At 42.8% G+C, this 16412-nt stretch overlaps 1 pseudogene; it reads right to left on the bottom strand.

Annotated features, from left to right (window-relative positions):
• Window positions 1-11386, bottom strand: part of LOC122019261 — a 103384-nt pseudogene extending 91998 nt beyond the window's left edge.
• Window positions 11387-16412: the final 5026 nt, after the last annotated feature.

Below are 16412 nucleotides of genomic sequence, written 5' to 3'. Positions count from 1 at the left end.
CCCTGCGCTTGCACACTGCCGATCCGTGCCCTAGCACCCCTATTGGCACCACGGTCGACGTGGCCTAGACCCCCTTCTCTTCCTCCTTGCCGAGCGACGGCGCCGATCGCCCGACACTGCCTTCTTCCGTGCCCTAACCGGCGCCGAGCAGTTTCCTCGCTTTCCCCACACGTACAAAGCCCCAATTCCTCGGCACTTCATCTCCTCTCATCTGATCTGTGCGCCGAGGCCAACCATTGCCCCTCACCCCATCGCCGTGGAGGTCCCTAGTGCCGGCTAATTCCCTGTGCCCTAGCTGCCAGCCACCGAGAGCCCTCTGATTTTCGTCACCGTGCCCCAGCGCGGTCGCCGGATCCTTATCACCTCCGACCAGTGGAGAGGAAGAGCAACTAGTTGAGGGCTGTGGAGCAACAAACACGACTGTGAGGTACAGGTATCGTGTCCAGTGGATTTGGAATTTTATGCACTGTGGATTTCTTTTGATCCAGCAGCTCACTTTGGGTTTTGGACAGGAGCTAGAAGTTGAGGTCCTCTGCCGATCATATACTGCCATCGTTGATCTAGGGATTTCCGACGGTCAGTGTTGAGGTAAGATGTAGTGCAGTGGTTTCTTTTGTTGTAGCATGCATTGAATTGAAGGAAAGGTTAAGAAATGGAATTTGATTCGAATTTATTATGTTAGGCCGGATGTATATATATATATATATATATATATATATAGACCTTGATCAAATTGTATAGTGGAACGAATTAGGGTTTAGGAAGCTAACCCTAGTTGGTTAAGGTTTATGGATTAAGGTTTTGCTCTAATTTAGTGTTAGAGATTTTTTATTTGGCTATTTATATGGGTTGTAGCTAAATAAAAATGTATATATATTGGTGACACAGGACTTTGACGCGAGACGGGTATCTCGGAGTCAGATTTGGACTTTTCTTATCGGAGGCGGGTACTTTTGACTTTTTGTCTTTGATATGCTTAGTAATGAAATTAACATGTTGCATTAATTGTGTTTCTTATATGTTTCGGTTAATCACTACCCAAATCTTGATACATGCTTGATTTATTGATTGGTTTGCATCTCATGTATATTTTACCTGTTTATACATGCTTATGGGGGTAGTGATATACCATGCTTTACCATGTTCAGGACCTAGGTTTTATACCTTCTGTGTACCTTTGGATTGTTTTGATTCGTTGACCTATGATGCATTTTTATATACATGTGGATTAGGTCAGGATATTTTGTGGTTAGTGCCATGCACCATTTGAATGATTGCATGCTGTGCGATAGTCCGCTCCATTATTGTTGAGCACATCGCCAGTTACATGGATCTGCACACACCACCACTCATGGGTTAGTGGTCGATTCAGGCTGAGTGTGTTGCTGCAGGGACTCTGTTAGGCACCGTTGGTCCGCTCATGGGTAGTGTGACACAACGTGTTATCCGGCAGGGATTCCTCCCCGTACCGGGAGATGAGAGCATTGCGCTCCCCCATTTATGATTTGGGGTAGGAGGATAGGTGTACTCCGACAGCATCCCGTCCACTCGGTCACTCATCAGGAGTAGTGACGACAGAGTGTACGGTTGTCACAACCCTACCCACTCGGCCTCACTATTGTGTGTGAGATGATCGACTGGCGTCAGGGGTGACCAGGACGCATCATTGGCATCATATGCATGATGCATTTATTACTTGTGTTTGTGCTTGCTGCATTTATATGCTGCATATTGTTTGGATACCTATGTTTGACATGCATACAGGATTCCTATACCACTCGGACTGTTTGTCCTTATACACAGGTCCTGGTTAGTACAGTTCCTCTCCTGTTTACTTCAGATGCATATTTATATCTTTCTTATATCAGGAGACTGTACGCATGATTAGTGTTAGGTGTTATTTCTTTACTTTGCATATCAATTGTACCTGCTGAGTGTTGGACTCACCCCGCCTCCATTGTTGTTATTTTCAGGTTGATGCTGTCCGGAGGGAGTTCCAGTCGCTAGTCCTCACTGCACGTAGTGCTAGATCCCTGCAGACCTCGAGGATTTATTTACCATTTGGTTTGGTTTTTATTTGCTTATGTGTGTACTTGGTTATTTGGATACTTGGACATCGTATGTTTTTCTTTTGATATTGATGGATGTTCTATTCGATATGTTTTTACTTCATGCCTGCCTGGACGGCAGAAGAGGTGAGTTTCGTCGGATTTGAGCTTTACGAGTGTAGTTGAGTAGGGTGGATTTCGAGTCAGAGTACTATAGTTTGTGATTACTATTATTAAATGCGTGGTTGTGACAGCCAGAGGCTGAATATCTATATAAACTGCGTGGTGATTGTTTTTATTTATTGTTATTATTCCAGCCGCCTGTGGCTGAGGTATATGAGGATGTAGAAAAGTTTCAGATTGTCCACCGTACAGGGGAGATGCTGCCGAAATTTTCTCGGACAGGAACTCCTCTGGGGCGTGATACTTCTCCTTAATGAAAAAGAGGAAGTAAGAATCCTCTTTTCTTTTGAGAGGGGGAAGGCAACTCTAACTTCTCCTTTTCAATGAGAAAATCTCTTTTCTTACCCTTAACTATATTGTCACTTCTTTCTTTAACAATAATTTCTGTTGGTCTATTGGTTAACACATGCATATATCTAGTAAGAGATCCAAGGTTCAAGCCTTGGTCATCTCTCTTTTTGGTTCTATTTTTATTTTTATTATTTTTGCAAATTCCACATAAGGCCTATTTTTATTCATGATAAAACTATCTAAAATCTCGCTAAGTACTTTATGGGTGTTACAACATCATCATGTTTAGCACATGTGTGTGCCACCTCATGGAGGTTACAAATCTCCTCTTTAATGGCCACATTAAATGAGAATGGAGGTTACAACTGCAATTATGGCCTGCCACTTATGGTTGAATGGATGGATTAATTTTCATTCAAGCAAAGTAACTCTCATCTTCTTCCTTGCTCTCATTCTCCTCTCCCTCTCCTCCTCCTTGGCCGAACAACCTAAGGTGCTAGCACACCTTTGTTTGGTCTTCTCCACCTAGTTTGTTCGTGTGGATACGCATAGAGGATTGTACACTTGACTATCTCGAGATCCGGTGAACCTTTGGACGAGCGGGATTGCGAAGGGTATCGCATCAAGGGTAAATCTCTTAACATGTAACTCTAGTGTAGATCTAGGGGTTAGAAACTCGTACTCGAAATTTTACGAAATTATTTTACTTCGCACGGATCCGGTGGCATGGGAATTGGGGTTTCTGTAACACGAAAAAGCGGTTTTTGCGGCCCGAAATTCCCAACATTCTGTCCATCAATCCCATGTCACATCGAGTATTTTCTTTTGTTATGTCTTTACTCGCATTATTGGTCTCTAGACTTGTATATGTAATAAATACTTTTTTTGTGGATTTTGTTTTAGTCATGTGGCTACTTTTGTCGTTTTCGATGGTTGTTGGGCAAAATCTAGCAGGCTAGCATTCTGTTGTTTTTGGTTTATGAGTTTTCCTTTTGTCTTCCGTTGTGTTTTTAGTATAGCCATGTGGGCTGCTTATATAATTGCATCGTTGTGATTATTCCCAGCCATATGAGCTGCATATACAACTGCGTAATTGTGATTATTTTCTAACCATGTGGGTTGTTGTTATCATACTTGTACAACCTCGTGGCTATGTATCCAAGTTTGATTTATCACTGTTATAGGAGAGATACTGTCCATTTGCCGGTAGGGACTCCCTTGGGGTGTGACAAGTTTTCTCCTAAGTATTCGTCCATGAACTTCATCAAACTCCTTATTTAAACTTGCCAAAAACACAAACACCTTGCTTCTCTCTACCTTCATTTTATATTGAATACCATCATTGGTATTTTCCCATTCCTCTTCAAATAAATCTAGTTCCTGCCATACAATCATCATTTCATTGTAATAGGCAATAACATCTTGGTTTCCTTGGTGCATTCTCCACATTCGAATATTTAATTCGAACAGTTGAGAATGATTCTCCATATCAAAGTAGGTTTCACGTACAACTTCTCATACATCACAAGCTATTGGAAAGAACATGAAAGACTTGCCAATGATTGGTCCATCGAGTTAATAAGCTAGGCAGTCACCAAAGAATTTTCCGAGCACCATTGTTTGTGGTTCGAATCATTCGAAACTGATGGTTTTATTTCTCCATTCAAATGCCCGAGTTTCCTTTACCATCAATCACTATGAACACGGATTGAGCCCATCTAAGGTAATTTTTTCCATTGAATCTATGTATAGTGATTTGGAGGGAATCAGACAAGGAGATATTTAAATTTGGTCAATTTCCTCCTTCCAAGGATGGTGTGCTATCGTCGGTGGCTGATCGAGATGATTTTGCGTCGACCATAGCAACTTTGAAATTCATGACATAGAGTTGGGCTCTAATACGATGTAAATAATGCATCAAAAGAAAATGAAGGAGAAAGACTGAAATCTACTTTTATTCATCTATAATTCAAATCTCAATACATCATTAAATAGAAGAAGGCAAAAGCGTAAAAGTCAAAATCTCACAAAATAAAGAAATATCCTAATTCTAATAATTACCTTTCTAAATTTATTTCAATCAAATAAAATCATGACATATTTAATCAAATCAAATCATGCTTAATTTATCGACACTTTGAATATATATTATCAACTTTTTAACCAAACACATGAATGAATCCGACTCCAGTCACAATTTTTTTAAAAAAAATTGCAAACCATATATACCCAAAAAATTAAGTAGCAAATCTTTATTGGCACACATGATAGCAACTTATGATAAAGTATAAAGGGCAACTTAATACATGAAGCTCCTGTTAACACGAGGTCCTGGGAAAGAATTGGACCATATTAAATCTATCATTCGCAATCTTATCCTGTATTTCAAGAGACTATTTCCATGACTTAAATATGTGACCATAAGGTACTACCGTTGCAGCTCCCCTTCAACTTATGATAAAATATGTAAACAAAAAAAAAACTGACTGGATTCATGACTGATATGGGACTGCCATAACCATATGAATCTACCTCAATATAGTTGCTTCCACATGAATCTACCTCCATATAGTTGCTTCCACATAAATAGTTTATGTTGAGTGCTTGACCCACCAGACATGCATTCTTTCCAACACTTTGCTTAACTATCCAAGAACCCTGGTAAATTTATAACAATAGATTATATAATAAAATTTCTGCAAGAATTGGCAATAAATAACATACAAAAAAGGAATTATAGCGAAAAATATTATACCTTAGATATATATGGAATAAGTTTAAACCTTGAATTCCTATATGCATCATCACCTTTGACAAATCTTTCCAGGAGAGGAACATTTACCAATAGAGTATCCATCATAAAATATAAAGCTAGGCTGTATGTTGTTGAACCTGGAACCTGTTCATGTATATCCACGAATAGAATATTATGAAATAATACACAATTTCCATCCTACAGTTCATCACTATCCACTGTTTTGCTGACATACTGTCATTCACCTGTATGTGGACAATGAAGAAAAACTCACTACCACCTTGTAATAAATATTTCTGCAAGCTTCAAATACCAATTCATATTTTAAGAAATATAGAAATAGTAATCACTTTAAAAAATACTAAAGTAGATTTTCAGAATTACGTGGACGATTGCCCCAGGTCGACTAGCAAGATCGTCCTCACGTCTATCTGACTTCAACCAATCAGCAGCTACCATTTGCATCAAGGTGCCATTTGCTTTTATCTATTCGACAAGATAGAAAAGAACCAACAGAAATTCTAAGATCATAAAATGTTACTCTTCAAAACATAATCATTTCATTGTTTTGGTACAGGATGTATCATGTGATTTTCTTTGAGCCATATACACATTGTAACAAGCACATTCACTGACAACTAATTACACGAAAAATGCGATTATAAGAAATAAAGGAGATTACCTTAAGATTATCATGTAGGTAAGATTCACTACGAATTAGAAAAGTTGAAGGATCTGTCATTGCCCAGCTAGAAAGTAAGCTGCGACTTGAGTCTTTTAGGTAGTGTGGCTCCATAACAAAAGGGCCTAAATGAAAATAACCTCTTTTTTGAACTGAAAATATCAAATCAAACTAGAAAGTAAATAAAAATTTTGAGAGCTAAAACAGAAGGATGAAGCCATGAATATTGTAATACAACAAAAGGATTAATCCACCTGCCATATCATGCAATCTTTTCACAAAAGCTGCAGCAGTAAATACTTTGGTCTGGGGCTTGTCCTGCAGTATATAATTAAGAATGAATACAGTATTACTATCTAAATAAAGAAAGAAAACAGAATGCAAAATGAAATAGAAAAATTAAAAATCATTTGACCACGCAATTCTTAGACTTATCATCAATGAGTCTGGTTAGTTCTTCCAGGGCCTAAATGAAATTAAGAGAGAAAATAATTTCTTCTGTGAACTTCACCAACATGAACAATCACCTTGGGTTGCATGCCTTCGTCGGAAGACCATAGAGCTTCAGTACAGTCAGATTCATTGATGACATCAAAGAACTCATCAGTTGCATCACTTAGTTGATGGGATGACCCACTTGCTCTTAAATTCCTGACAGATGATATTTGGGGCTCATCTGCAGAATCCTCACTCTTATTATTTTCATCCCCTGATTTTACTTCTAGTTGTATATGTTCTTTTTCACTTTGGGGCAACCCTAACTCACATGTTGATTCACCTGATGAGAAATCAGAGCAACTGCCACTACCACACTTTGCTCGAAAGAATTCACGAAGAGCTGATACATATTCAGCCATCACATTCTTGAGATGATTCTAATGATAAAATGAAGTTGCTACAGAAGATATTTAAGATTAAAAAAAAATCCTTGTAAGCAAACCTGCAACTCTTCCTAGCATCCTAATCGTCACATACTTTGCAGATGAGGTTATGAAATAAGATTTCCAGAACTTCCAATCGATTGCAAGCATGTGTTTTACAACCGACTGGTTTCCTTGGTCCACTGGAGAAATTACATAGCCTCCACCTGGAAAGGAACATTTGAGTAACAAAATGTTGCATTGATGGAATTACTCGAAACCAAGAAGAAATAAACATGTTATCTCATGTTTTAAGCATACATTACTTTTAAGGCAGGCACGAATATAACCTCTCTCGGATCGATTATTTTGGTGGAAGATAGAATGGTAGAGAATGACTGTCACAAGTAAATAAAAAAGGATGGTAAATCTTTATAAACTGTAAATTCCCAACCAGTCATAGGTGTCCTTACCATACGTTCCATCATCCTCCCTCCTCCAATATCGTCGCAGTAATAAATCCCTTTTTCGCATTCCCCTGCAAGATATTAATATAAATATGTGGGAATTTTGACTAACAAAAGAATCAAGAATCTAAGGGTAATGAACCTGACCATCGCAACCAATCTCTACGCAATTTTTTTGTGAATGATATCAGTGTGACCATCTACATGTTCAACAACATTGCCTTGAAACAAGCAAAAATCCCATCTGCAAGAGATCCACGGTTTGATTCCAGGGTAATTACAATTATACTTGGAAATTTTCTGAGGGTCTTACCCTTTTTATTCCAATATAAAGAAAGCACAATAATCAAATTTAAGAGTCTGCTAACTGTTGTGTTTATAAATCCGTGAAAGATTGTAAGCATTTCAGATACATAAATTACAAGATTATTAAATTGATTGCTCCTACAATGTAGATATGAGGGGTTTTTTTCAAAAAGTAAAGTGCTGAATCATGGATAATTTATGTGATAGAGCTCAATGGACAAGAGGGATTAGAATTACTCTGATCTTGATGGACCAAGAGACATCACTTTCTGAAAAAACAGCCTCAGGAGTTGCATCAATCACACCCACTGCCATTAAAGCTGGATGATCATCCCAATGCTGAGAAGAGGAGAATAGCCATTAATATTCCCCAAAACTCGATACATTATTAATGTTAAAATATAAGTACCATGCCATGGACATCAGCATCTCTTGCTTCTTTAAACAACCGCAATCCTGGACAAGAGAACAACAGTTTATAATGAATTTGGCAAAAGAGAACAGAATCAATAAACTATTACCATTTCTGCAGCCTATTATTGTCCATGTGGAAGGTGCAAGCACATCAGAGACCATTGGATCCAAAAGCGATGTGGAAGCAGTCCAATCTAGCATTTCAGAGAATAATTTAGCATAAGGAAAGCAAAAGAGACACGACCAATAATATTAGACAATCTTCTAGAAATTCTAAGAATCAGAAGTTGCAGTTGAGTAAATTTTTGCCAAAACACAATATAGTAAATAGAATCATAACATGCAAGACTGACTTTATTGCTTAATATTCTGTCTATTGACCTAGCAATACAGAGATTTTATGACTCTTCCATAAGAGAGAGAGTTTCTAGTTTCAGCTGTGTTTTACAATCAAATCCAAGTCACTGGCACCTATATAATTTTTTTTTATGTGTAATGCCTTTGTAAATGTCTCTCTTTCTCTAGAAGCTGAATTTTGAGCTTCAAAACTTGCTAAGATCATAGTTGCAATATTTTAAGATGTGGGATTTGTGTCAACAAAAAAAATAGCTTTAAAATTTTTCTGGAAAAGAAATTAAGTTTGATAAAATGAATACAAATTAACATATGTGCTGACCTATGGAATGTTTTTCACTTCTCCTGTTTGAGCAGCTCAACCTGTAAAATCATATACTGATCAAACAATAGAATAAATGTAAAAAGGAAAAGGTAAACTGTTAGAAATATAAACTTAAATATTTGAGTTGTTCTAGAAATGAATATGCATGGGTTGAATACATTAACTATATCTAGAATAAAAGTAAGGCTTCTATCACATTCATTGGATGTGAATCTAGGAAATTAATATTATTAATCTAGAGGATCGGAGTATCTAGATTCTCCTCTTCTATGTATAAATACCCCTAGTATTTGACATTTAAGATATAGAGGAATATAGAGAAAAAAAATTATATCCTCTTTCTATCTCTCAATAATATCCTTTTCCTCTCCAACAAATTGGTTTAGAATGAGCGTGGTGGGCTTATAACTCTCGAGAGATGGCCCACAATGGAGTTGCTTCTTTTCGATTGCCTCGTCTCATAAAAGAGAATTATGAGACATGGTGTCAAAGGATGAAAATTTTGTTTGGCTCTCAAGATGTGTGGGAGGTTGTAGAGAATGACTATGAGAAGTCTCAAAATAAAGAGGATATTTATCTCAAGTAGAGAAGGATGATTTGTCGAAGACAAGGAAGAATGATCAACTAGCACTTACCCTCCAAAGGAAGCTAGGGAGACACTAGCAAAGGCTCTCCAAGGTGTTGACAAAGTAAAGAAGGTGAAACTTCAATCACTAAGGCATGATTTTGAAGCATTATAGATGAAAGAGTCTAAATCCATCTCGAATGATTATTCATAGGTGACGGCAATTGTGAATCAATTGAAGAGATATGGAGACAAGATAGAAAATGTATGTGTAGTAGAAAAGGCTCTTGGTTTTTGGACTACTAAATTTGATTTTATTGTGTGTGTCATTAAAGAAACAAAAAAATTTAGATTTGATGACCATTGTAGAATTGGAGGATTTACTACAAGCCTGTGAAGAAAAGATTAAGAGAAGACAAGAAGACCCACCTGAGCAAGTTTTCAAAGTCAATACTATGCTAAAGAATGATGAAAGAGGAAACAACTATTTTAGAGGATATGGACGAAGACAAGAAAGAGGATGTGGACATGGTTAAATTGGACTAGTAGAGACAATAAAGACAACTCTAATAGTGAAGGAAGAAGTCAACCATCACCTAGAGATCATGGAAGGATAAAAGGAAGAGAGCAAGGTTATTATCCAACTTCAACTGGAAGAAGGTATGACAAATCTAAAGTTGAATGCTATACTTATCATAAAATGGTTCATTATGCTTGAAATGTTATGGTGCTACTAATGGTATTAAAGAAAAGGCCAATCTTGTCAGTGATAATCAGGAAGCCAAAGACCTAACTTTGTTGCTACAAATCATAAAAGAAGAGAAGGGTGATAACCAAAGGACAGCGGAGAGTGCCACGTCCCCAGCGTCCGTCGACTCAGAGCTCGGACAGGATCAAATTGACGCCGTCTGTGGGAACACACCTGAATCCGAGCATAGAAGATGGAAGAAGCTAGACGCCAACTCATGGTGACACTCTCCCCCGAAGAGCTTGACACACTCATCCAAGCGCGAGCAGCCAAGATAGTCGAGCAACATCGGATAGCTCAAAAAGCAACATCGGCATCAGGCGGTCGGGCGGCACCAGATGACCGGCCGGAGCAGCTCTCAATATGGGGCCAAAACAAAGGGTCGACCGGCACTCAGGTGGAAGCCCCTCCCGCCCCGATACCGTTCCATCGGGCTTTGTTTCAAACGCCCTCGGAAGTCGCGCAGGCCAACCTCGACCGGGGCTCTTCGTCCGATGAGGCGCCCCTCCGCGATGCAAGTAAGGGCAAGGCGCCACGGACAGACGCGCCCCCCGAGCGAATCAATCGACAATTCTCTGAAGCAATCTTGCGAGACCTACTAACATGGCATTACGCACCCCCTGCGATTAGGGAATACAACGAGACCACCGACCCAGATGACCATCTGGGTAAGTTCACATACACAGCCACATTGTATCAATATACAGATGGTGTGAAGTGTCGAGTGTTCCTCACCACCCTTTCGGGGTCAGCATAACGGTGGTTCCGGAGGTTGCCGGACGGATCGATCACAAGCTTCAAAGAGTTCCGCAGGGCGTTCCTCCATCACTTCGCGAGCAGCAGACGCTACCAAAAGACCAGCGTCAATTTGTTCGCCATCAAGCAAGGCGCGAAGGAGTCGCTCCGAGCTTACATCCAACGCTTCAACCAGGTGGCTATGGACATCCCAACGGTCACCTCGGAAACTATGATGAGCGCGTTCATACAGGGGCTTGTGGACGGTGAGTTCTTCCGATCGCTTATCCGAAAGCCACCTCGCAGCTACGACCACATGCTAAACAAAGCCAACGAGTACATCAACGTGGAGGAAGCTCAGATGGTGAGGAAAAAGGAAGCACCATCCGAGCCACCAGCCCACACCGAGCGGAAGCCACTTTCCAATTATCAACCACCAAGAGGACCCCGCGTAGAGATAGCTCGTCCTCATCAACAAGCAAGGTCGCACGTCGTTCAACAAGTAGCGGCCGATCGACCCAAGTCAAAGGGGAAGGTATGGACTCCCATGTTTTGCTCGCTCCACCAATCCGCCACACACAACACCCGGGATTGTCGGAGTCTCCCTTCGATCGCTCATCCCGCTCCCAGGAGTTATCGTCGCCGATCCCCATCACCTGATAGGCGACATCGGTACCAAGAGGCCGGGCGGCCGGCAGCCAGAGAATCACCCGAGCGGCACCCCCACCAGCCGCACAGAGCTAATCCCCGAGCGTCGCATGAACGACCTAGGTCGTCTGCACGGGAGGAAGAGAATAGAGGAAATGCCACGAGGGGCGAAATCAACATCATCGTCAGAGGACCGACCGGAGGAGATTCCAACAGGGCAAGGAAGGCGCATGCAAGGCAACTTACGGTCCATGCAGTCGGCTGCAGTCAGGAGCGGGCGAACGGGCCCGAGATCAACTTTGGGCCTAGGGACCTCGAAGGAGTCGAAGTCCCGCATGATGACGCCCTCATCATCCAAGCGATAATAGCTAACTACACTATTCACCGCATCTTTATTGATACAGGCAGCTCGGTCAACATAATCTTCCGGAAGGCATTTGACCAATTGCAAATCGACCGAGCCGAGTTGCTGCCAATGACAACCCCTCTCTACGGGTTCACCGGTAACGAAGTTTTGCCGGTCGGACAAGTCAGGCTGACTATCTTGCTGGGGGAGGAGCCACTCAGAAGAACGCGGACCACTAACTTCATCGTGGTCGACGCTCCCTCCGCGTACAATGTTATCCTAGGGCGACCGGCTCTCAACGAGTTTCGAGCGGTCGTCTTCACCTTCTGCCAGAAGATCAAGTTCCCGGTGGAAGATCAAGTTGGGGAGGTCCGAGGAGATCAGCTGGCCGCTCGGCGATGCTATGTAGAGATGGTCCGAGCCGAGGCTAGATCCGCTCGGAAAGTGCCACGGGTCGAGGTAAATGCTATAACCAAAAAACCACCTTCTCTAGTTTATGAAGAAAAAGAGGAGGTACAGATCAGCCCTGCCCGACTGGAGGCCACGACTTTCATAACAGCCGACCTGGAAGCAAGGCAGAAAGAAAAGCTGATTAGATGCCTCCAGAAAAATTGCGACATTTTCGCTTGGTCGACCCATGAGCTGCTAGGAGTCTCGCCGAACATAGCGCAGCATGAGCTTCACGTTCGACCGGATGCTTGGCCGGTAAAGCAAAGGAAGAGGGACTTCAGTGCTGAGCAGAATATCATCATCCGGGCGGAGGTGGAGAAGCTCTTGGAGGCCGGCCACATACGGGAGGTGCAGTTCCCGAGCTGGCTCGCAAACGTGGTGCTGGTCTCCAAATCAGGCAACAAGTGGAGAGTCTGCATCGACTTCTGGGATTTGAACAAGGCCTGCCCGAAGGATTTCTACCCTTTTCCCCGGATCGATCAACTAGTGACTCCATGACCGGATGCGAGCTGATATGCATGTTGTATGCTTATCAGGGCTACCATCAAGTGCCGCTCGCCCAAGAGGACCAAGAGAAAGTCAGTTTCGTCACGGCCGATGACACTTACTGTTACAACGTAATGCCGTTCGGATTGAAGAACGCGGGAGCTACCTATCAACGGCTGATGAATAAGGTATTCTGGGAGCAAATCGGGCGCAACTTGGAAGTGTATGTAGACGATATACTTATCAAATTCTTCCGAGCGGCGGACCTTTATGCGGATTTGGAAGAAACTTTCCAGACACTGAGGAGATATGGGGTCAAGCTGAACCCCCAGAAGTGCTTGTTCGGAGCAAAGGGCGGGCATTTCTTGGGCTATATTGTGACCGAGCGGGGCATAGAGGCGAACCCCAACAAGGTAAAAGCATTGCAAGACATGCCTCCTCCCAGAAATCTTCGAGAAGTACAGTGCCTCACCGGTCGGATAACGGTGCTATCACGATTCATCTCCCGAACGGCCGACCGAAGCTTCCCTTTTTTCAAGACTCTGCGCAAGGCTACCAAGTTTCAATGGGACAAGGAATGCGATCGGGCGTTCGAGGAGCTGAAGACTTATCTCAATTCTTTGCCTGTGCTGGCCAAACCGGTTGTAGGAGAGCTACTCCGGATTTACTTGTCTTCGACCGAGCATGCTGTGGGCTCAGCATTAGTAAGGCCGAACGACGAAGAGCAGCCCGTGTACTTTTTAAGCCACATTCTAAAGGATGCTTTCGCCCTACACTGGTCTCGAGAAATTGGCTTTCGCCCTAGTCCTGGTCGCACGGAGGCTCTGTCCTTATTTTTTGGCGCATACAATCATCGTAATGACGAACAACCCACTAGGAAGGGTGCTCCTGAATCTAGAAGCATCCGGGCGGCTCATCAAGTGGACAACGGAGCTGAGTGAGTTCGACATTCAGTATCAACCCCGCTCGACGATTAAGGCACAGTCCTTGGCAGATTTTGTGACCGAAGTGCAAAATCCCTAGCCCGAAGCTATGTGGAAAGTATTTGTGGACGGATCATCCACTTGGCTTGGAAGCGGAATAGGCATCCTGCTGCTCTCCCCTCAAGAAGAGCGGATGCACCTGTCCGTCCGGCTGGACTACCGAGCAACCAATAATGAAGCAGAGTATGAGACCCTCATAGCCGGCCTGCAGGCCGCGCGACACATGGGAGCCAGCTGGGTGACACTATTTTCAGACTCCCAGTTGGCTGTTCAGCAACTCTCAGGGACCTTCGAGATAAACAGCGCGAGGCTCAGGCTCTACGCGGAGGCCTTTGAAAAGCTCAAGACCATCTTCGTCGAGGTTGTTATACAGAAGATCTCCCGAGCTGAGAACCAGTCTGCGGATGAGCTAGCCAAGCTCGCTAGTTCAATTTCACCGATCGTCCTCCAGCAACCGATTGAGCAAGTGTCCCTGGTGGCGTACATCTACCGGATGGAAGGCCTCACGTTCCCGAGCGATTGGAGAACATCCTTAATAGAATTTCTGCGCTCAGAAGCCACGTCGTCCGATCGGGAGGAAGCCTAGCTATTGAGGAGGAGAGCCGGCCGGTTCACGCTCATCGGGGATCAACTCTACAAGAAGGCGTTCTCCCGACCGTTGCTGAAGTGCGTCAGCTCGGAGGACGCCGAGTACATTCTCCAAGAGGTACACCAAGGTTCTTGCGATGGTCATCCGAGCGGCCGGTCTTTGGCGAGGAAGATCTTGCTGGCCGGGTACTTCTGGTCCATCCTACAAGAAGATGCCGCTTGGACCGTCGCTACTTGCCTTTCCTGTCAGAAGTTTCACAACTTCTCCCATAGGCCAACGGAGAAGATGAAGGCATCTGCTGTGTCCTGCCCGTTCGACCAGTTGGGTATGGACCCTATGGCGAACTGGCAGGGAAGTTTTTATTGGTGGCGGTCAACTATTTCTCCAAGTGGGTCGAAGCTGAACCACTGGCCAAAATAACCGAGCAGATGGTCAAAAAGTTCATCTGGCAGCATATAATCTGTCGATTCGGCATCCCTCGTCGGCTCATTTCGGATAACGGGCGGTAATTCGTTGGTTAAGAGCTCGGAGAATGGTGCAAAGGATATGACATCGAACAACACTTCACTTCCGTAGCGTATCCTCAGAGCAACGGTCAAGCCGAAGTAGCCCATCGGGAGATCTTGCGAATACTTCGGGTTCGGCTCGATCATATGAGAGGAAGCTGGGTGGACGAGCTGCCGGGCCTGCTATGGGCCATTCGCACAACCCCAAAGGAGGGAACGGGGGTAACACCGTTCCACTTGGTGTACGGAGGCGAGGCGGTCGTCCCAGTCGAGGTCGGAGTAGAGTCCGATCGGATCCAAAATTACGATGCGGACAATGCCGAGTGAAGGCAGCTGGAGTTGGACCAGGTGGACGAAGCAAGAGCTAAAGCAGCCGTCCGGCTGATGGCGTATAGGCAAAGAATGAAGCAGAATTACAACAGGCATGTAATTCCCAGAGAATTCTTGGTCGGTGATCTTGTGTGGAAGAAGGTAAAACCGGTCGGTGATGTGAGCAAGATGGCAGCTCCCTGGGCGGGTCCCTTCAAAGTCATCGAGAAGCTCCGATCGGGTGCATACTGTTAGTTAGAGCCCTAGAGCCAATCATCTGATGATTGTATGGACTCATGTATATCATATTCTAGTATATTAATAAAGGCATTTGTTTGGTTATTATACTTATTTATATTAGTGCCAAATAGACTAAGTATAATAGCGTCCTTGAGTAGAAGGTTCATACCTATATCAATCGATTAGTTGAATCGATAGTGAGATGATATAGGGAACACTACTCTAAATCATTCCTACTCGAGTATTAGCATTGAGGGACAATGTTAATACAATAAGACTAGCATGTAGGTCAGCTCGATGACTTGATCTCACAAGTCATGGATATAGAGATATCAAGCTGACACATGGGTATGCATTAGAGAATGTATACTGAATGACCCGCCATGAGAAAGTATCATGGATCGTTATATGAGTGTCATATACTTTCTCATGTGGCTATTAGTATGACTATTAGTCCTTAGACCTGAAGTCACCATGGATCCCTACATAAAGAGTTATGTACTTTGGTTTCGTCAAACGTCACCCGTAACTGGGTGGACTATAAAGGCGATTACTGGGTATATAACGAATTATGTAAAGGGATGTGAGTGATATAGATGGGATCTATCTCTCCCATATGACGGGAGCGACATCGGTATTCTTGATAGAGTGAGACCACTAAGTGCATGGCCATGCCCAAATGAGTCAACATTAGATGTTGAGCTCATTTGATCGAGTGAGTCTACTTGGAGTTCAAGATTTAGATTGATTAGAGGATGACACGGTCTATGCCTCATATTGATCAATCTAGATGTCTAGGATAGAAGGACACTTGTCATTATTTTGTGAGTAGTCACAATTGGTAGTCACAAGGTGATGTCAGATCTCGACATTTTTGTAACTTGGGTAGTAATGATGTGTTGCTAGATACCGCTCATTACTTATGCTCCTAAATGGGTTTAGGGCATTGCCAACGTTACAAGAACCTATAGGGTCACACACTTAGGATAATTAGATGGAGATTAGGTTCATATGATGAACCAAGAGGATTAGATTCATTTGATGAATCAAATTGGATTAAGAGTAATCCTAATTGGGCTAACTTGAGTTCGACTCAAGTTGATTCTTGTATTTAATGAGTCC

The sequence above is a fragment of the Zingiber officinale genome, chromosome 9A, assembly GCF_018446385.1.
Source record: "Zingiber officinale cultivar Zhangliang chromosome 9A, Zo_v1.1, whole genome shotgun sequence".
NCBI classification, from domain to species: domain Eukaryota; kingdom Viridiplantae; phylum Streptophyta; class Magnoliopsida; order Zingiberales; family Zingiberaceae; genus Zingiber; species Zingiber officinale.
This window is presented reverse-complemented; position numbering and strand designations above follow the sequence as displayed.